General features: G+C 43.4%; 1 protein-coding gene across 5 annotated transcripts in view; it reads right to left on the bottom strand.

The window, feature by feature from the left end:
- The window catches only part of RAP1GAP (RAP1 GTPase activating protein), a 431870-nt gene that overhangs the window by 157573 nt on the left and 251206 nt on the right, over positions 1 to 23091 (bottom strand). The window lies entirely within an intron of this gene.

The following is a 23091-nucleotide window of genomic DNA, read 5'->3' as shown; positions in this document are numbered from 1 at the left end:
TCAAAATCCCTATGAGAGTTGTAATGGAAAACTCACTTTTTTTTAACCCCCCTTTTTCTCGGTTCAGGCCGGTGTAGAGCTAGTGTAGAGTCAACCCTGACCCCTTAGCTCTGGTGCTGGGGACCCAGAGGGACTCTTCCAGAGTAAAAAAAGCAATTAGAATTTTTCTTTTGCTGTGATTCATGGCAGATCTGGTGAAAATGTCTTAAAAAACAAAGCGCAGGCTCCCGTGTTTCTTAATTCTGAAATCCTCAGGTGGGCCAAGTCCTGGGGGCATTGCTTATTTTTAATGCAAAATTGGGGGGGGGGGGGGGGTGCCCGGCCCTGCCTAAGTGCCGGGTACCGCCACCTCCCTGGGCTTAAACCATTAGGTGTGGAGGGGGCACTGGGCCTCCCACATTCCCGAGAACCGCCACCTCTTCTGGGCACATCTTTTAACATAATGTAGCCCCAGGAACTGCCACCTCCCCTTGCATGCAAGAGCAGTATTTGTCCTGAAGTACCTAGAAGCCAATCGGACATCTAAGAGGGGGAAGAAACCTTCCATGCCTGCAGAAGGAGTCACTGTCCATGAAAAGGGAAGAGCAGCATGAGCCTTATGGGATGGGTCAACAAAAGTGCAGGACTGCTAAAAAACAATCTGCGTGTCCTGGTCTGGGAGAGCCCCTGACTCTCCTGTGTCATTTCTAGTGGCAACCTTTATGATTGTGGCATAACCCGAGCTCTGTGACGTAACTGAGATGTGTAGGGTAACATAAGCTGCGTTGCCCAATCTTGAATGTTGTTGTGTAACCTGAGCTGTTGTGCCCAAGCTGTGAAGACTGTGGCATGTCCTGAGCTTCTGAGACCAAAATCTGCAGTGTGATCTCAAACACTGCAAGTAGCTGCATCCCAGCATGACCCACAGTTCATGGACAAACAATACTGTACCATGCCTAAAGCCATGGCTCTACACCAGACCTGAAGACATGTGTGAGAGCTCTACCTCTGCTCACGTTTGGCCATGCTAGGTTCCACTGATCTAGACCCAAACTACCCCAGCAGGGCTGAAATATGCACCAGATGGACCAGTTGTTAGGAGGATCTAGCTCTCTGCTACCCAGGCATCCAGGATCATAGCCGCATTGCCTGACGTGACTGCTGTGTAGGCCGTGGAAGACAGCAAACTCACACTAGCTAGAAAGCAGGAAAGCAAGCAAGAACCAGACGATCTGGGTTGCTGCCACCGGAGGGACGGCCACCAATAGGGACTGTGAGAGATATGTGAGTGATGAACCATGAGGGAACTGAGTAAGACTGTGCTTTTACCAAGAGTAAGTGGGTAGTCCGCATCCAAGCCTATTCAAGTTAAGTAACTGCCCCAGTTTGGGAACAACCTTGGCAACATGGAGAGGGAGAAGCGGGGTCAGTTGCAGAAAGAGATACTTACCCGCACTAAGCACCAGGACTCTAAATTACATTGTGCGCATATCTGCGACTGATCACCATTGCTCCACTGAGAGTAAAGTGCTGAGGGGGGGAGTACTTGGTCCATCTTAGTCTGACTCCAGTGATTCCCTACTATCTCTGTCTTCTAGGAGCCAGTGGTAAAGAAACAGTTCTTGGACTGAATAAAATCCTATGACGACTTTGAGGGTTTATGCATATTGGAGATCTGTCACTGACGGACAGAACACATACTCACTTTACCTTGATTCCCCAGCCTTCAGGAGCTGGGCACTGCCGAGCCTCGCCATCTGAGTCACACAGGCTGTACCACCTCTGCCCCAGCCATTGAAAAAGGGATCTCTCCCACTGTTGTGGTCCTCATTCCAATTTGAAAGAACTCATGGTACCTGGTGCTATGACCAGTTACCACCTACATCAATTATTGCAATAAAAGGATTATATTTCAACCTAATTTCCCTCTGCTAGGAGGTTAATAGTTGCTGTTCCAGTCAGGGGCGTCGTGAATTCCCCTGCTTTAGCAGCTACCGCGTGTTTGGGGTGCATGAGTGAGTGAAAAGATGGATGGATGGGTGTGTGAGTGAAAGGATGGACAGATGGGTGAGTGAAAGAATGGATGAGTGAGTGAAAAGGAGCATGGATGGATGGTTGAATGAGTGAAGGGATGGATGGATGATGACTAAAAGGGATAGTAGATGGATGAATGAATGGATGATGAAAGTATGGATGCATGAGTGGAAGGATGCAAGGATGGATGAGAGAAAAATGGATAGATGAGTGAAAGAGAGGGTGAATAAATGGATTAGTGAAAGAATGGATGGATGAATGAAACATAGGATGGATGGATGGATTAAAGGGTGGGTGGATGCATGAGAGAAAGTATGGATGCATGTGGATGGATAGGTGGAGTAACAGGGTGGATGGGCAGACAAAGTGAAAGGGTGGATAGATGGGTGAGTGAAAGAGTGAATGGATGAGGAAAAGGATTTATGTTGGGGCTTCATGAACCCTCAACTTTAGCAGCTACAGTAGGGGTGAAGTTCTTGATGGGCCTCTTCTGTCTGCAACTTGGCAGGCAAAGGTGAGAGAATGATAGGATGGATGTATGGAAATGAGTGAAACGTTGGATGGATGGGTGTGTGAAAGGATGGATGGGTAGATGGATGAATGAATTAAAGGACAGATTTAAGGATGGACGAGTGAAAAAATGGATGGGTAAGTGAAAGGGAGGATGGATGGGTCAGTGAAAGAATTGATGCATGAGTGAAAGGGAGGGTAGATGAATGATGAGTGAAAGGGTGGGTGGATGAGTGAGTGAAAGAATGGATGGGATGAGTGAAGGGGGATATGGACAGATGGGTGAAGTGAAATGATGGATGGATGAGTGAAAGGCAGTGGATGTTAAGATAGATAAAAGGATGGATGGATGTGTTAAATAGTAGATAAATGGATGGGTGGATGGATGAAAGGGTGGTTGGAAAGAGGAATAAAAGAATGGATGAATGAGTTAACATAGATGGAAAGATGAGTGAAAGCATAGATGGATGACTGAGTCAAAAAAAGATGGAAGAGTAAAAGGGTAAATGGATGGATGGGTGGAAGAATGAGTGGATTAGTGAAAGGATAGTTGAGTGAAAGGTTGGATGGGTGACAGGGAGCATGGGTGGCTGGAGTGAAAGGGTGGATAGATGGTTTCAGTGAAAGGGTGGATGATGACAAAGGATGGATGGATGACTGAAAAGGTGAATGAAGAGATGTATAAGTGAAAAGGATGGATAGAAGAATGGATGGATGCATGGATAGGTCGTCTGGATAGGTTTGGAGATCAATTGATAGGTTTGGAAACAGATGTGTTGGCGGGCGGAAGGTTGAAAGACAGAATGATGAATGAAAGAGTGAATGGATGACCGAATGAAAAGGGGAAATGGTAGATATCACTAGGTGAATGAACGGGTGAATGGGCAGACGCTTGGATGAAAGAGACAAGAGAGCTCTTCTGGAGAGGGTCGTCATAACTTGCTTCATTTTCTTGGTGCAGTAAAAGCTTTGGTTTGAAGTGGGGGGCTATTTTATTTTTATGGCTTCTCCCTTGGTTCCAGCCCTAGTTCAGGCTGAAGAAATTAGTGAGTGGGACGACTTGTATAGCAGAACACCCCTTTTATACTACTTCCATGGACAACAAAATTGTTTCCTTTTTTCATATAGTAATTGGTGCCGGTATGCAGACAGTTTGTATGCTCTCCGGGTTTCAGTAGAAAAGAGGACTGAAGTGCCAGGAAATGATGTGACTTGCCCAGGACCGAACAATGGGGGTCATTCCGACCCCGGCGGGCGCCGCCCGCCGGGCGGAAACCGCCCAAACACCGCCCCGCGTTCAAATGACTGCGGGGACCATTACAACTTTCCCGCTGGGCCGGCGGGCGATCTTCAAAAGATCGCCCGCCGGCCCAGCGGGAAAGCCCCTGCAAAGAGGAAGCCGGCTCCGAATGGAGCCGGCGGATTTGCAGGAGTGCGACGGGTGCAGTGGCACCCGTCGCGATTTTCAGTGTCTGCAAAGCAGACACTGAAAATCATTATGGGGCCCTGTAAGGGGGCCCCTGCACTGCCCATGCCAGTGGCATGGGCAGTGCAGGGGCCCCCAGGGGCCCCACGACACCCGTTCCCGCCAGCCTCTTCCTGGCGGTGTACACCGCCAGGAACAGACTGGCGGGAAGGGGGTCGGAATCCCCATGGCGGCGCTGGATTCCCCCAGCCGGGGGAAATCCGGCGGGAAACCGCCGGACCAGGCTGGGCGACCGTCGGAATACCTGATGTAGCACCGCCAGCCTGTTGGCGGCGCTACATCCGGCCTCCACCCTGGCGGTCTGTGACCGCCAGGGTCGTAATGAGGCCCAATGTGTTCAAACTACGAAACAGTAGAACACAACTGGTTATGCAGCCCATCTAATATGTGACGGAAATGTCTGCTAACCCGCTGTGGCCACTGAAAGTCAATATAATGAAACATTTAGGATTAGCGTGGGAAGTTGATTATAGCTTCAATTTGTATGCACCTTGTGTTTTTACTGTGCGTGACTCTACTATGATTTTTCAGTTCACTTTATGTGCACCTAAAGGTTTTTAGTGGTTTATACTGCACGATGGCACTTTCAATAGCAGGTGCTGTGAAGCAATAAATATGAAATGATGGCGGCAGAAGATGGCACTGAAGAGACGCTCCGCGTTCAGACAGGATATACTTGTTAATCTATTTTTTCTTTACAGCCTCTCTTGGGCCTCAGACATGACTAACAGTTTTCTCGCCATATTTAAGACTCCTTAGAGCCACAGTGCTGGGTGGCTCCATTGCCACTTACATTCTCACTCTCTCGGGGGTCTTTGTTCATGAAACTACAGAATAAAATGTTTTTTATATGCTGATGTCTGCCTAGCAATAAAAGACCTGGAGACCTCTGTGAAAAAGCAATTGCAAATAATGTTGTCATTCTCGGAGAAATCGGGGAGGAAGTCAATAGGGATAAGTTAGAGGTCATTCTGGTCTCAAAGTGAGTTAGAAGGTCACATTCACACATTGTAATGTAAAAAGGTATAAGAGAGGGTTGTATCTGACAATCAGCTTGAACACACGAATGCTATAATTTCAAACACAATTTAAAATCCTTATTAAACAGAATAAAAAAAATGACCTTGAAGGATAGCCGAAGTCGTAAAGCTTGTTTTGGGATAAATTGCTACTATAAAGATGTCCATTGACACTAATTATCAGTTTTCAATGATCCTCACAAACTTTAATGGGAAATTCTTTTTATAATGTGGCTTGTGTGCTCCATAATGCATATGGGATAATAAATGACTGCACTTAGAAATATAAAGCCAAGGTAGTTAAACAGGTGAAAGGGCTCAAATAATCTTCAGGACTTCATTATAAAGCACCTCGTTTCTACTATCAAGAAATTACTATGGAATAAATGTGACAAACATTTCAGAGCTACAGAAGCCTTCTGCAGCACACATAGAAAGAGGAAGGGGCCATGAATGATTGTTTATGTGCAGGAAGAGACACCTTTCTGCACATAAATAATCACACCATTCAACGCAGACACCCTTGCACTATGGTGCAAGCATGCCTGCCCTGGGGGAGGCAGCTAAATTTAGCTCCAGTGCAGGGGGAAACTGTATTTTTTTAAATAAGGTGCATCCCTGCGTTTCAAAAGTGGCGCGGCGCTGCAAATTTTGTAGCAGCGCCGCGCTCAATCAATCAATCAATCAAGAAATGTATTAAGCGCACTACTCACCCGTTAGGGTCTCAAGGCGCTGAAGGGGGGGAGGACTCCGTTTTTTGTAAACTTTTTTGTAAATCTGGGCCTAAATACTCTTTAACTTGACAAATGCTGCACAGTGAAACAACCCTAAGCTTACGCGAACATCACTGCACACCAGCTTATTAGGAAAATCGAATGGTCACAATTTCATGACCAGAATATCAAGGACCAAAATATTGACAGGTAAGAATATGAGAGTGATAAATACTTTTTATACATTACTTCACATCTACGTATCTTGATTTTATATAAATAGATACATATATCTTCAAGGTAGACAGAAGAGGAGATAAGAATAGTAACTTTCACCATCCTCTCTGCACTTACCTCCTCAATATTTTGGTCTTCGACATTCTGATTACAATATTGTGTGCTTCATATTCCTTCCAAGATATTCCAAGCACAGCCCTCTAGGCCTACCCAACAAACAGCCCCAAAGCTCTCTAACCTCTACATGACAAACAGAACACATTACAATACTGCGGACTTTAATTGTCAGTCACTGCTTACACCATCAGAAGCCTAGCGTTATGTTACAAACGTATCTAATTCCCTGAACGAACACAGACTGGGCAAATTCGTAATATATGGGAAAATAGTTGGTACGTGAAACGGACCTGGTAAAGTGGAGCCTTGAACACCTCATACATGAAGGGTTGCATCTACTCCTAACGTTGGCGGTAGAAGGTGATCGATGGCACTGCTCTAACACGCACTGATTCAAATGCTTACGAGTGCCCATGGGATCAGCAAGTAGAAATGGTCAAAGGACACAGACCTGTAGTGGAAGAAGTGGAATGCAAGGTTTCCAGAAATACCCAATTTAAGCCCTTGCAGTTTAATATGTTTCACAGAACATATCTCGGTCCTTCATGAATCGGCAGGATGTGGGGTCAGATGTAGAATTCTCATTGACAAACCTGGGATATGCAAGTTACACAGCTGAGGTTTGAGAACAGAAATGTAATTTCCAAAGCAACCAATGTACAAATAAGTCACATCGCACATTGTAACATGCAGGGATGGGGGTCACGTACTGACTTTTCCTAATGAATACTGATTAGGCAGGCTACTGTATAAGAACTCCTGCAATTGTCTGTCTATGGGGGGATGGTGGTCGGAAAGCAGCGCAGACCACTATCCATGTGTTCACATTCCCATTTAGGAAACATTTTTTTCTTATTTGAAGTAGCTCGTGTTTCCTAAAGGAACGGGTGCTGCTTTAAAAAAAAAAAAAAGTTTCCCTTTTGGTAAGACATCAGGGGGGTCAGGCAGCAGGGTCAGATTGGAAAGGCAGGCATTCGGTCATTGGGCGATGGACCATTACCTCAGGGTCACCTGTGGGACAGTTTTTTAGGGCCTCTGTAAACCGGCCAACAGAGACTTTCAGTCTCATTCAATCACCGCCAGCAAACCACAGTAATGTGGTGCCAGCATCATGGCCTCTTCCCTGCCATGCTGTCAAACCGGGGCTGGGGGAGGGTGGGGGCTGCCTGGTGTGGCTGGCCCAGCCCAGAAGCAGCGACATTCCCCTGCTGAGCCATTACTTTCAGGCCATGGTGGGTGTAGAGAGGTTGGGAGTATGCAGAAGCCTTGCAGGGGCATTCTCACCTAAGCCCTCCTGGAGCAGCAGCAGCCCTGTGCTTTTCTTTGATGCACCGCTGCCAGGTCGTACCAGGGCCAGCTTTAGAGCTGGTGGCATCCTGTGCAGCAGTTTTTTTTGGCACCCCCACTCTCACCCCATGACCACCTCCCCGGATTCACTCACTACCACTCGGCAAATGTGCCCTCATCTCTCTACAGCCCCCCTTTCACATACATTCATTTGTTTTAAAGCGCTCGTAAAGGCTCGCTTTACTAATCAACTCAGCTGTCCACATAAAATATAGTTCTGTTCTTTGCAACAGGCATATTAACCCTTTGCGCTACTTTATGGCGAGTCAAAGCTGCCACTAGACTAAACTCCCATCTCTCTCTCACTAGCAGGATCATTGATCTCAAGAGGTATCTTGACATTTTAATTGTTTCCTGAAGGCTGGAGCAGAAGAAACATTTCAGCGGTGCTTCTAAATCGCCAGTTTCGAAAGTCATTCTAAACACAGCACCCCCCTGAAGTCAGTGCCCCCAATCCAAGTCAGCACCCGGTGCAGCCGCACCATTCGCACGGCCGTAAAGCTGGCCCTGGGTCATACCCTGAGGCTGTGGTTGGCTGGGAGGAGGGAGGGGGGTGAATAAGAAAAGTGGTCTCACTAGGGGCCAGGTGTTGTCAACTCAGTCTCAGTGACTTTAAGGTCTTGGTGGAGGGCTGGGAGAGTGTTTGCATAGGCCTCGGTGGGAGGCCACAGTTCCCAGCGGAAAAAAACAAAGGACGTAGCATTATGATCTGAGAGCTGCTGACTTTGGAACTGGGGAAGTACGTTCGATGTTTAGTGTCAGCTCAACATCCAGTGATCCTGGGCAAATCACTTAATCTCCCTACCTAAAATAAAAATGAATTTGATCTTGTGCAATGTAGTTGGTGCTCATGGCATTTGCTCCAATGCCTTTGGGCCGAGTTGACACTATTTAAAGCAACAAAAAATAAATATTTAGGAATGTGGGCCACTTTTTTGTGAGTGGCTGGACCTAATTGTGGTCCCAATCCGACCCTGTCAGACAGTGGTTTGCTAGACCACTGCCTATCCCTGCCCTTAGGCGATCCAACACAATTCTCAAACAGCTAGCTTTCCAAAGGGCCATCCTTTACTTTCCAAATAAGTTGCCACTTCCTTTGAGATGTCAATAACTTTTGAATAGTTTGGGGACACCACTGCAGTAAAAAACATTGATACATCCCATTGTGATTCACAAACAGATGGGATGCCCATTCCATACCTCCTCTTGATTCTGATTCAGAATGAGCTTCAAAACCTCTTCTATGATTCAGAAAGGCTTTTCTGTATAGCAAAAGGAGTTTGGTACATTGTAAAAAACATATTGCCTCTCAAACTCTATAATTTTGCAAACTGGGGGTTAGCGACAGCAAAATGGTTTTGTACATATAGCCCATACTCCCTGCAGCCAGTAGGGTGCCCAAAATGCAGTGACGGGTAAGCGGATCTTACCATATGATACAGCACGGTTCAATTTAGGGGAATTTAGGAAAATGGTTATGAATATTGACACAGACTGGTAAAGTGTGACTGAGAAAAGCTGAAACGTGTCTACTTGGTCTCTTTTCCTACCTTAAGAGAACAAATCTAGCTGACAAATATGGACCTTGCTCTGCTATTGGAAAAAAGGGGCACAGCAATGGCTTGGAGATCGGCCAGGGCTACAGCAATACACACAAAAGAAATTAAAAGGTAAGGTGGGGAGGACAGGAAAGTGTGGCACTCCTTGAAGAAAGGAAGAGTGGTGTTGGAGGGGTATCCTCTGTATATGCCTAGGATGCATTGTCATTAGAATTCAAGGACAAGGAGAATGATGGTGGGCCTACATGAATATTCCTAAAAGTGGCAGGATACATGTGCTGTAGATCTCGCAAGGTGACATTCGCGTTGAGAATTGCCCTTGAGGAGAGGCCTTTCTGTCAGTAGGGCAGAATCGGGCAAGAGAATCATACATTACAGATCTCCTGACTTAGAGGAAGGATGTTAACCTACTACAGGCCCCTGCACTGGTAATGCTCATCGGCAAATTGCCATTTTTTATTTTAACAAAGTATTTGTTATTTCATGTGTAAGGATTAGATTGCAGGATCGAAGAGCTCGAATCACGACAATTTTATCATTTATGTTTATAGCTTGCTGACTTGTACTTGTCCATAATCAGACGTCAACTTTTGGCTACAGATGTATTGCGCAGAAGCAATAGTTTTCACATATCATTTGAAAAAGTACTGGTCTCTTTTTGTGCAAGTCTCACTTGATGTGATATTTCAGAAACAATCCTCTATTGCAATGACTTCACACCATAACAAACCACATCTTGTATGGCAATCACTAAATTTAAACCTACTAGAAAAACAATGTACAACAAAACAATTGTAAACGTACGTGAAAAACTGCAAATCAAATTAAACCATAAACTAGAAATTAAGAGCAAAAAAGCACTAGCAGGTCTCAGAAAGATCTACTTTTCCATGTTTAAGTAGAAAAAACATTGTTGTCAGCTGCAAGGCTGTCTGTTCATCGTATTTGACGTTTTAAATTGGGGTGAGTGGGGGAGGAACGTCTCCAGTTTAGGAGGTGGGTGTAAAGAGTGACACCCATACTCCCTTCCATTTCTTAACTGATGATACCGCTCTTCCTTTATTCTCTCGGGCCTGATTTTAAAGGCCCTAGCGCCACCTTAGCGCCACCATAACATAATTTTTTACACTATGGCGACTTCAGTGTTTTTTTACATGCGCTACATTTACAAAGTGGAGCAATGCATGCATTACGCTACTTTGTAAACCCTTGCGCTACATTAAGCGAGAGATTTCCACTTAATGTGGTGCAAGAGATTTCCTTGCACCATTTGTTTTGTCTCACAGTAGGCGTTAAAAGGGGGCATGCCACTGAATACAGTGGGCCCCTATGTACTCACCAGGAGTAGCGCCAAGATTTTGGCACTACTCCTGCAGAATACATCAATATCGTCAGGAATTCTGATGCTATTGCCCCCTGCCCTGCACCATGGTGCACAGTATTTTAAATATGGCACAAACATGGTGGCTGTAAGGGGGTGCTAAGGGACACAAGGAAAGCGGTGCTTCACTGAGTGCAGCGCCACTTTTCTTAAATCAGCTCCTTAGTGTTTTTTTTTAACTTCTGGCATTTGCTGTTCCCTTTCTGTCCATGTTTTGAGAGCTTTGCGCTTCTAACAAAATGGCACTATTCTTCCACCTTGCATGCTTTTACAATGGGAACAATACTCATATATGTTTCTCCAGCAGATTTACTCCACATGCAGCAGCTTAATAGATTGTTTGTAGGAGTTTTCAGCCATGTTTTGTCTATGAGATTTACTGCAAATCATTAAACTGGCACTAAATTATCAGTTGTCAGTAAATCCATCAAACAAATCAACATACTAAATAGGCCATTCCAAGCATTCAATCCATTAAACCACTCCAAGCAATCAGTCCAAACAAGAGTTTCCTGCACATTCCACCTAAGACTAGTACGCGTATCTCAGTACTCCCCACAGAGGCCTCTGATTAAAAGAATTGGGTAACACACCCACCATGGAATGATTCATTGATAAGGAATGAAAATAATACATGAAATTCACCTTTTTGCATCTCAGTACTAGAAGAGAAACATTTATCATGACACAACCAGACCACAGTGACACGTTCTTACATATTATACACAACTCTTCCCATACAAGGATTACATACAGTCTTCCTACTAAATATACAGGCACACCCATAATTAATACGTACAATTTCACCTCTTCGATGGCACTAGTGATGTTGTGCAAATGCTCTTTGCAAATGCTATAGGACAGTACATTACATGTTAAGAGATGTTTTTCTGATCTTGGGAAGACAACACTGAAAAAGACATACTCTACTCCCGTAAAAAAGTTTGATGTAAAGGCTCCTTATGCTGCATCCCACGGAAAATAAAAAAATGTGCTTGATTATCAAAAATCTCCTTTCTTGTTGATTCTTTCTCTGACATTGTGGCTTCCATTAAAAAGCCATAAGGAGGCTGATTTAATTCGAGGAATTTAGGATTTGTGAGGATTAGAACATGGAACAGGATTAGACCATGGAACAGCATGTTTTTGACGAATATGTTCCCATTAGATTTTACAAAGGCGGTGAAGTAAAACATATTCTCAGTGGCACTCTTCATACAATATTTGCTGGGGATAAAGACACAAACAGCGATTCCTCTTTTGATGGCCAGATCACTGGGCAATCCCTGTCACTTTCATTGATCAAAGAATACTCCAACACTGCTGCTATCGAAAATCAATGCGTTCTGTTGTGTCAAAAAGTACCAGCCTAATAAAAGGGTTTATTCTTCATGGTTCAAAAGTGTGTTAGCTGAAACAGAACACACAAATGGAAAAGCGCCCCACCAAAATGGGGGAGGGTGGCCCCTTAGGACTCAGGGCCGCTGTGGCCCAACCTCCCGGACTAGTTGTGCATCGGGCTGGCCATAGGGACTTCCGCCCTCACGCCTCATAAATTAAAAAAATATATAAGTAAAATTCCTTCCAACAAACAAGTTTTGTCGGTCTGCATGTGGCAGGTGTTGGGGTATGGGCTCTCTGGTGGCCTCCGGGTACTAATCAATATAGACCATACACGTGGCCCTCAAATAGAAGAATCATACATAATTGTCTCTAACAAATTCAAAACTATTCCTTCATGGGAAAAAATGAGAATCGACTACTTCCCCCAGACCTCAGGATTTATTGATCGCTTACCATACGCTAGTGCTTCACCAGCGGGGAAGGTATCTTTACCCATTTCGGCTCCTGTGGTTGGAGTGACGGCATTTGTGGATGGGATTGGGACTTGCCCCATACACTGCTCCCGGAGAAAACCGCTGGCGAAATATACACAGCTTTGTAGCATCATGTTATGCAGTTACAGGAGAAGTGTTCTGCAGACCTTTTTGAGTTTATTGACTCTGTGGCTGGGGCAGCAACATTACATGAAGGGTTTTGGGGGCTGGCCCAAACTCCCTTTAATCAGTCCTTACCAAAGAAATGAAAGGATGTCCTAGGGTCCCGCCATTTTTTCACTAAGGGGAGGCCGGGGCAGCGCCTGAATATATAGTCAGAGCACCTTGGTGGTTTGACCAGTACCTGAAAATAAAACTCAGAATAGGAAGGGCAAATGAGGAGAAGCCAGCCTCACCCTTCTACAGATCTTGGAGAGGGAGGAGTGTAACAGGGAGGAGGAATTAGCGGGAGTAGCTCACTATATAAAGGACCTTATTCATGCAGGCGAAGAGAACCTGAAAATCTGACTGAATGTACACTGATTAAACCTTCTGTATTGCAGGCAAGTAGGGGCTCTGGCCACTATCTTCTGGTTAATGTCAGAGAGTGACGGGTGGAGAAGAAAAAACTGATTTGATGCACACTGACTGAAACTTTCTTATTGGAGGGAGAGTTGGGGCTCCATGCGGAGAAAAGGACAGACATTACGGGTACATTCCACCTGCTCCACAACTTTTTCATAATTTGTAAAGAGTCTAACAATATGAGTGCTGTAAAAGATCTATGCCACTATTATTGTTAATATTACAATTATGAATAAAATCTTAACTAACTACACTCACAAACAATAACAAGCCAACATACATAAAAATATGATTATTGAGTTTAAGTGAGGTAGATGGCAAGATCCTACCTCCCTCTGTATGGAAACTCACTGACGTGGAACATCAGAGCTGCCTGCCATTAACAGTAAACATAAACCATTGGAGTAAACAGTTTGCAATTTCACTATCTCTCATTGGCGAAATGATGTCACTGGTTGTGAGCAAGATGAAGTCTGATGGGCACTGCAAAGTTTCACATACATCAACAGTATTCCATTCCTCCAATGGAGTGTTTTTCCCTTTCCTCTCTTTTTCTTTGTCTACATTTGATTCCTTGCCTACCTGCCAAGTGCGTTTGGGTTCCCTTCTTCGTAATGGAGCTGTCTTTCTTTCCAACACAGACCCTTAAATATATCTGGATCTCATAAAACATCTAAAAAATATCTTTTCATCCTGCATTGACCGGTAATAAGCGTGTTGGTTATTTTTCCCATTTTTCATTTTCCATCAATGTGTCAGTGTGAGACTACATGTGGCACGGCCTGTATGTTTTATAAAAGAATACAACTTAATTAAGATAAACAACTAAGACTTTCATAATAAATACAAGAATATCTCGACATCAGAGTAAAAACAAGTCAACCAAAAATACGTAGATCATAGTAGTAGATTGGATGGGAATCAACAAAAATCCACTCTAGAAAGTCAAGTACAGTTTTTAGGCATAGCTTGAACGTGGATCTAAAAATAAGGCAGGGCTCATCTATGGATGCAGCGATCAGAGACTTTCCTTTGATGCTTCAGATTCCATTAATCAGTCAGATTATCAAATAAACCTTCTCCATGGAGCATGCAAATATGGCAAAAGGAATAAAATAACTAAAATTCAACAGACTCTAAATTTCAATAGGCCGTTTGTGCAAATATGCCAGTGTAGTGCATAACCTTAGAAAACTGGAAAATAGTCTTGAATCTAGCAGGAAAAGAACGTGTAGTACAACTTAATTACTATCCATCAGACTAGCACATACGGAAATCATAGAAATGTGTGAGCCATGATGACGATAAATACTGCAAGAAGGTCCCCGTGGTTCTTATGAAATGTCTAATCAAAGGCTTGATCCTCCATTACCCACAGGAGCATCAGTATATCATTATCTTGTCCTTACTTGTTTTACCTATTCTTAATTTTGCCTACTTTTTCCCCTTTTCGTGTTCTTGAACTATGCCAGAGAGTCTTCCCACACACTTAAAATAACATCCTACATTCATAGTAAGGGAGGACATTGATGTGTGCACCATGATGGGCCAACTACGGGGGTGTGGTGTACGACTTCAGATTGGTGGGGGGTAGAGGCTGAACATTTTTCAAAAACAAACATTACTTGCAAGCCCAACAAAACATCTGCAGTCCTTTGCAGTCTTGAGGGAACCTGCACTGAATTGAGTTGCAGGGACATGCAAGATTCCTTGTCTCACTGGTCTCAACACTCTCCTAGACCACATATTTGTCCTTTTAAATGGCTGAGTTAATGACCATGCTAAAGCAAATGTGCAATGAAGGAGATCTGATATTTAACTCTTACTTCAAGGAAGGTGGAGTACAGATATCATTCACAGTCAGCCCTGACTGCACTTTCCTTAACTGCCAATTGGGCTCAACACTGTATGCTGAGAATTTTACAGCCTTTGCTTCATTTTCATAAGTCACTCGGAACAAACGTGGCTATAATAATCCATGCCGGTTGTGACATTTCTGTCAAGCAAAAGAGGGAAAAAAACTGGTAGCACGGTCCTCTCCTCAGACAGGGCAATTGGAAATAAATAATTTTACTGTTTCCCAGGAATAATGTTATAGTGAGAGCTCGTATAAGGAAATGCCTCTTGTTTATGATTTACCCGCAAAGGGTTCGGACAGATGCTGCTGATTTGTTCGACTCTGAGAGTACATTAGCATCTGTTAAACATACCTCAGTGACAGGGCACTGACCAATAAACTGTGTATGTTTGATTGGCTCATACCCAATTGGCACAAGCTAACATACTTCTTAGTCCCTATAAATTGGTACCAGGGGTATCCAGAGCATATAAGTTAGAGCATCCCCTAAGGGACTGCAGTACTTATTGTGTCACCCTGTGTGGGACAAGTTCAACAAGGCTGCCAGTCTGCCACTGCAGACTGGAAGGGCAGTTGAAAACTACTAATTTGACTTTGCTATTTTAATCAATTACAAAGTCCAAACTCCATTTGTAATATGTGTAAGTCAACCCAATAAAAGGCCTATCAAGTCCTAAGGCAGGGTGCAGTATATTCGAAAAGTAGAAAATGTGTTTAACATGTTCTGGCAGTAAAGAACAATAATTGTATGTTTTTACTGGGAGAAAAACCCATAGCCCCATGGGTGAGTACAGAGTTACACGCTGAACCCCTCAGCTGTGCTAACCTCTGAATTGGACTCCTAAAGTTGATACTTCAGGGTATCAAACAACTCATTACATTAAGCTCAACTTGATGCCCAAGTTGAAATTAATGTAACTAGCTGCCACAGGCAACTTTTCGAAAGTTGCCACTCTGATGCCCGTTATTCCAGTGGGCACTTAATGAGGCTTTCCATGAGGCAGCCTTCTGTCCACCTGTGGAGACATGTCAATGACTCCCAGGACAGATAGTGATTGAGGCCTGCCACAGGAGAATGTGTGACCTCCTCCTGGCAGGAAGCCACACAGAGTGCTGGCTCAAGAGGCGAGCTTCAAGGAGGAAGCTATCTTTGTAGGGCAAATGGTAAACACTAGAGGGAGGTTGCTCCTTTGTTCAAGTAGATAGGTTGGAGTCAGGGACAGAAAATGTAAACAATGGCTGAACCGGTGTTTCCATGGGTGTGTAGCCCACAGGCACCTACACCTCTAGGGTGGGCTACCAAGCTCCACACAGCAAGAGAGGGGCCCCAACATTTCAGGAGTTGACAGAATAGAGCACTCTGGGATAGTTATATGCCACACTTCGCAGGAAGTTGTCATCAGGCGGGAGGGAACCTAGTAGCCCATTGGCTAGTGAACCCAACCTCTCCTGAGAGCACTTTATGAGCATGAAAGGGGCACACATGACACCCAGAACTCGATATCTCTTGAATGGAAGAAGCGGACCGAAGGACTGCCCTGCTAACCATAGAACTGGCAAATAGGAGTGTTTTTGTTTGTTAAAATGGTATGTTTTTACTGACATTTTCACCTAACTATAACGTAGCTTCCCACAGCACCACATATTTAGGACTACATCAGGACCAAAATATAATACATATTAGAGAGGGTTCGCTTTGCAGGCATGGGATTGCTCAGCTGACTAGCTGAACACATTACTTAATGCCTGGTTATTCCTGCCATTCTACTGGGAGCTTCGCATGTCTGTTTTTCAGGACAACAGGGTTGCTGTGTACAAGTGGAATGCCTATAGGAGTGGTGTGTATTTCAAGTCAGTACCCTGGGGGACTGCATGAGGTCCCTAAGTTTCTTTATGTCGTCTCTGTTGACCTGATTTATGAAAAACATTGCAAGTTCCACGCACAATTGGTTGAGTTTTACTTTTATGAATGTCACTTACACATATGAAATCACAATTGCTGTATATGCAAGTGGGGTTGTGGGTGGTCAGGGGGATACGTTTGGTACTGCAAACTGCAAGGAATATGAATAGTCTCAAATCACCCTGGCAACACATAAAATGTATTCTTGTGAAAGGGAGGTGTAAGTGCCTTATAAGTGTGAGAAGGGCAGTAATACTCCTTTATGTATTCAATTTTTTTAACACTTTTATCCAAAGCACTGCTACAAAAGGTAAGACTACAAAGACTCAGGTATAACAAAATGAAAACCTTGAACCTTAGAGATGCAGAATAAAGAGGGAAACCACAAAAAGTCACTAACAATTGAGGAAAGGAAAGCCCAAACCGATGGTTTAAGGCATTTCTGAAGAGGAATAATAAAGGTAATTGCTGCAGCAGGAGGACGCTCACGCCACAGCCTTGGGCAGACAGAGTAAAATACATGAAGTGTGATCAAGTAGATGGGCAAGTGCTAGAGAGAAGACCTTGTGTTGCTGAGCATAGATTGTGGTCAGTTGACAGAGTGTATTTAAGTCAAAAGGGTAAGTAGAACCAAATGTGGATGTAGCACCAATGCCTTTAGTGCATTTCCAAATAACACAAATTGAATTGGCTAATAGTAAATAGCCAAACTGAAATAATACCAGATAAGCAATCAGTGTCAATCAGTGTCAATGAGATAGCTCAGTTATTCTATTAGCAAAGTTAGAGAGCTAAAAATGGGTGCCAATGGAGAAATGAAAAATATATTCAAACTGAAGGAAAATATACTGGAGAACGTCTACATGCAGTAGAGTAGTCCAACCATGATAGAACCAAGATTGAATTAAACCTTTGGCCTGCGTCAACTGAAGCATAAGACCACATTTTCTAGATGTTATAGTGTTTGAAACGTACGAGAAACTATTTTTGACAAGTAAGAGTGGGGGCCAAAGATAATGCATAAGTTACATAGGTAGAATAGGCAATGAGATAACGAGAAAAAATAATAGAGAAAGAAAAGCAGATGGAGCTACATGGAGGAAAAAAATAGGATATCATTCATTCTTTGAAAATTATGGGCAGCGCAAGTAAGAAGCTTCCCTTGTTTAAAGCAGAGACACAAGCAGAAACACCTGCAGAAGGGTTCATTAATGATCCAAAGAATAAAACGGACTGAGTATCATATGAGTAGACACATGCATTAAACCAAATAGAGAAAATAATGGAGGAAAGTAGAATAGCATAGAGAGTAAAAGGTAAAAGACTCAACCAAAGACCCTTTGCTACACCATATATCCACGAGGTGGGAGCAGATGCAGAACCTTTCAGAGTGTGGCTTCAGGCGGCTTTCGTTGTCTGCTGGCAAACTTATAGGTTTATACTACTGACCCTCGTCGTACCAATGTTTGTACACCATGTGCAATTAGCATGCTTATGTCACAGATGAAGTAGCCTCATGTTCTTCTTCACTATTTTCACATGGAATTGTGGGGCCACTATGTATCTGTGCTATGCATGACACTGATGGGAAACTTAACGTACAGAAAGCCATCTGTAGATTGTGCGGCTTTTCTTATAGGAGACACCACAAAAGAGTAGGGGGCATATTTAAGAAAAATGGTGCTGCACACAGTGCCCCTTAGCGCCCCCTAACGCCACCATGGGTGCGCTATATTTAAAGTACAGCACACCATGGCGGTAGTTAGGGGACTATCGTCAGAATTTTTGGAACTAGTCTGGCACTTTGCAGGATTAGCGTAAAAAATGTGGACGCTAATCCAGCAATGCACTCACAGGCCCACTGTAAGCAATCGAAGCCAGGCGTTACAATCTAAGAGATTTCCTCGCACCATGTTTTGGCCCCCCCCTTACGGCGGAACACCCCTTTTGCATGCATTATGCCTGGTGTGGGCATAATGTAGCGGAAAAGGTTACAAAGTGGCGCAATGCAGGTATTGTGCCACATTGTAAATATATGGCGGGGTGACTTTGACCTTCTAACGCCACATTAGCGTAAAAAAATGACGCTAATGTGGCATTGAAATGGCTCTAGGGGCTCCTAAGTATGCCCCTAAATGTCTTGCCCTGACAACCCTCATTGGAGTATTTCAATTGTAATGATTTATGACTGCAGTACCTTTGATGCGTTCTCCATGGAGCGTTAGATATTGCGACCTTCAACCACACCTGTATATAAGGGATTAGTGTGTTTTCAGTTTCACTGCACAGTGTGTTAGTGTTCAGAAGTCTACAGTATGCAGATTTTGTTTAATGGTTTGGAAGAAGGGTCTCAGAAAGCTATGCCAGCTTTTGCAATCTCTAATATGTCTGAGTGTCCACAATCACAAGAACAATATTAAAAAAAATCTGTTGTTTCAGTTAAGATGTTCAAGTTAATCTACTCCCTGATGTGCCGAATTTGTGTCCTGGTAATGACGTTTCACATGGCAGGACTCCCTAAGGGGTTCAGAACTTGAACCCTTCCACTTAAACCTGTGATCCACTTGTCTTGTGTTTAAATAACAGTGTCAGGTGGTTGCTGTCCCAGTATCACCCTGATATCTGACTCTGAGCTGGGGTGTTTGCTTTGTGCACTGTCTTGTTGTCAGCAAGTTGCCGCATTCCATCTCCAGTCTGTTGCTTTCCTGTGCTGCTGCTCATATCTCCCTCTCCTGCAGTCAAAGCATGTTGAGCCCTAGCGCCTGTGAGTTCAGTGCTTCCATCCCGCACTTTTTTCAGTATAGTCTGGAGAAGAAGGATCTGACAGGTGTTTCTATACGCAGCAATATAAATCATTACCTTTACTTTAGCCTCCACAATCTTGTACCCCCATCTCAGAGATAATGTTGGATGTCTGCTAGTTTTTAGGTTGAGCATAGCAGTGTGCAAGCGTTGCTTTTCTGACGTGTTGGTATGTATCTGGGCTTTTAACCACGCCCACCGCACGCCCATCACTATCACTCGTTCATGGGTTTGTCTTTCAAAAATCCTTTCTTTTGTTGGTAAATGCTTTACGTTTGTCCCTCCTTAGTCCAGTTTTGTTACAGCCATGGCCATCACCCCTGTTACATGGCTAATTGCACTTTTGCCGATATGTTTGACTGCGAGTGATCTTCTCTTTCCTTTTGTGTCTCTTCACGCTGATGCTCCCGGCGGCTGGCGGCTCGCTTATGTGAAACTGTATTACTTTAATTTTTTTATTAGTTGTTTACTGATCATGTCTTTGGTGTGTGTTGTACTTATATCTCTTTTATGCCCTTTTTTCCTCTCACAACAGCCTCGGTTTTAAGGGCACAGGCTGATCAGCCTGTGTTTTTGCAATATTTCATCCTGAGCAGGGGCCAGATGTACCAAAGGATTTTACCCATTCTGTGTCTATTGGAAAAAGCTTTCGTACATATGGCCCCAGATCCTGTTTTTGTTTTTCTCTATGGGGGTACTATGGTACTACTTAGAAATGGCACACAAACCAAAATCCTCCCCAGCTATCAGGAGCAAAGGGGATGAGCTGGCCCCTGGTTTCAATCGCTTTCAGAAACAGCTTGGAAGGAGAAAGCTTTAACAAAAACAATCCCCATCTGCCCTTCCAGTGAAGTTTCCACTGCTTGCCAGCAGCTCGTAAATATCGCCTTTCGTGTGACCTTGTAACATAAGTTGATAGTTCTGATCTGCCTAGTTCATGTTCCTAACTGCAGGCACATTAACCTTCTGTGCTACCTTATAATTAGTCCAAGCTTCCACTAGAGAAAAGTACGTTCTCTCACTAGAAATAACATCAATCACCAGTGTTATTTTAACATTTGATGATTAAATGCAGTCTGTGATCTGCCTACAACACGTTCTTTGCAGCAGCCTCATTAACCCTCTGCACTGCCTTATAATAATTCCAAGCTTCATCTTTTGCTTACAATGCTGCATTTAGTATGACCAAAAGAGACACCTGGGAAAGTCGTAACAAAACCAAAACGAAAGCGCAACACAAACAACTGAAAATGTGCTTCTTTGCAATTTCAAATTAGCCTGCTTTAGTATTCAGTACTCAGAAAAGTATATGCAGCAGTTATTAGCATGTGGTGCAAAGTGACAGCTGAACCTAGAAAAAACATACTTTTCATGTATGCTAACATGGCAATTGTAGATCTCGTAGACTAAAAACATAAAGCTTATTGCTTCACAATCAAGGAAAAATAAATCAGTCTTCTGTGTAGAGTAACAGCTGGATCTAAAGAAGGCACACTTATTATGCTCGCAGGGCTTAATTTGATCCGGTGTGTTCCAATGCAGGGCACAAACAATTTTGTTAAAGGGCCATCAGTTATTTTTCTGCCTCACAGATTTACTCTGGGCAAAATTAAGAATAATTTATTAGATGAAAATGCCCTTCCGCTCCGAAATATAAACAAGCTGCCAGGCTGGATGTTTAAACAGAAAGATGCTATTATGTTGTAGAAATTTTTTTTTAACACACGGACATGAATCACTCTTTACTTGTAAACACTGTGAAATAAAGCAAATGAATGTAAAAAAGACTGCTGACTGCAGGGGAGACAAAAGTTTAACATAAAAACAAAAACACAGAGCAGAAACAGTAGCGTGTGTTCGTGAAAGGGCAGCATCACCCAGATGAAAGAGTTTAAATGACTTGCTGGCTGGCACGCTCTGTAGACAGCAGCGATGTTATCAGATGCTATAAAACTTTGTGGATTGAATCACACCCAAATATTGTAAATTGCAGCCAAACGCCAGTAAAACAACACGTAAACATAAATATTAAAAGACACAATTCTATTAATATGCAGGCATTCGTTTTAAAAAAATATTTATTTTCCGTGTGGCCAATGCGTTCCATGGTTCGACTATAGTTTTTAAGTGTAAATCGTGTATTTTGTAAGTGCATATTTGCCTTCAGTAAACACGTTAGCGTGCTTTAATTAAGTTTTGCCCAATTAAACGCAGCTGAATCACAACATTTTCATGTTTTGCTGCAGATGGAGGAAAAAGGTACATGGACGTGCTTTAGTTTTATGCACAGCCACTGGAATTATATGGCAGGAAAAGATGAAATTATGAGGCAGGGTTGACCAATTTATGTGGCAAGAAAAATCTGGTTACAAATTTACACCACCAGTAACTCTAACTCAAGAAAATGCAACACCCATTGCATTGCAAATGCTTGCTTTACACTGACATTGCCTTGTCATTGTAGGCATTTACAAACCTTGTTAAATGTGCCAGGGGAAATGTTTTGCATACAGCGCCACAGAAATTGACTGGACTGGCGTTGATGGATCTCTTCTGATGAAATATAAGCAAAACAACTGATCAAAGACACAAAACTGCTCCGAGTGCACAGCTGTTAAAAATCCCTCGGAACCAGGAAGTACACTGTAAGCAATGCATACAGAATCCTATGGAAGGAATTAATTCAACAATAATACTGCTTGTTCGCACCTTCTTATTCCATTTTGCTGCTATTAAAAGCTAACACTTGATTGGGAGTGGAGCCATTTGTATAGATAAAGCAGGCTACTTAAGTGCCTCTCCCCCAGGTGAGAAAAACATGGAAGCAGAAAAGGAAAATGCAGGAGAAAACACTAGCAAAGTATTGATACCTTCGCCAAGAAAGAACCTCAGGACTCTGGCAGTTAGAAACAGAGGGCACAATAAAATGTGGATTCAGTCCACAAATAAGTAGCCGAACAAAACAGAGTTTTTGGAGAGGATTAGCTGGAATTGCAAGTTGCCCAGCAGAACTTTGCATGTGCATGCGTTGACCTTGGACTAGAACACCGAGAAGTGCTTTGAAGGACTAGTGTACTGAAAATACAGAGGCGAGAAAGTGAATTGAAAAGAGTTGAGGGTTGTTGTGTTGAAAGCCAGTGAACTGGAAAGTAGATCCGGCGTAATAACAGTAGAATTTTGGGATGAGGGAATGTGCAAGCCAGCATCGGCACTATGTGGATATATGCTACTAGAACTTTCCGGCCACTTTAGTTTCCCTCAACAGTCTGTTGTTTAGTCAGGTTATACGTATCATGGACCAAGTCCCAGCCCAGCATCTCACCTGAGGCCTATCATAGCAGGACTCTTGACCCTGACTTAAGAGTGGCAGCACATAAGTGACAGCATTCTAGCCAAGAACGTTATGAGAGTTTGTGATATCCTACTCAATAGCGTTAGGAGGTCTACAACTATGACTGATTGTTGGAAGTTACCATCTGTTGTGTGCTGTTCCTACAGATTTTTCACTACCATATTTTTGGCTGAACCCATTTTTGTTGGCATTAAGACTCTACGTATGTCACTCCTGATAACCTGAGGTAAAGTGCCTGTGCTCTCCGTTCAAAACCTGGTAAAAAAAGTATATCCCTAATAGGCACATTTAATCTACTTATACATCCCTAGTAAATGGTACTACATGTACCAAGGCCAGTATGATAAATGCTATAAATTATCTGCAGCACCCAATGTGCCACAAACTAAGGT

The sequence above is a fragment of the Pleurodeles waltl genome, chromosome 6 (genome assembly GCF_031143425.1).
Source record: "Pleurodeles waltl isolate 20211129_DDA chromosome 6, aPleWal1.hap1.20221129, whole genome shotgun sequence".
NCBI classification, from domain to species: Eukaryota; Metazoa; Chordata; class Amphibia; order Caudata; family Salamandridae; genus Pleurodeles; species Pleurodeles waltl.
The sequence above is the reverse complement of the archived record's forward strand: the minus strand, read 5'-3'. Positions and strand labels throughout refer to the sequence as shown.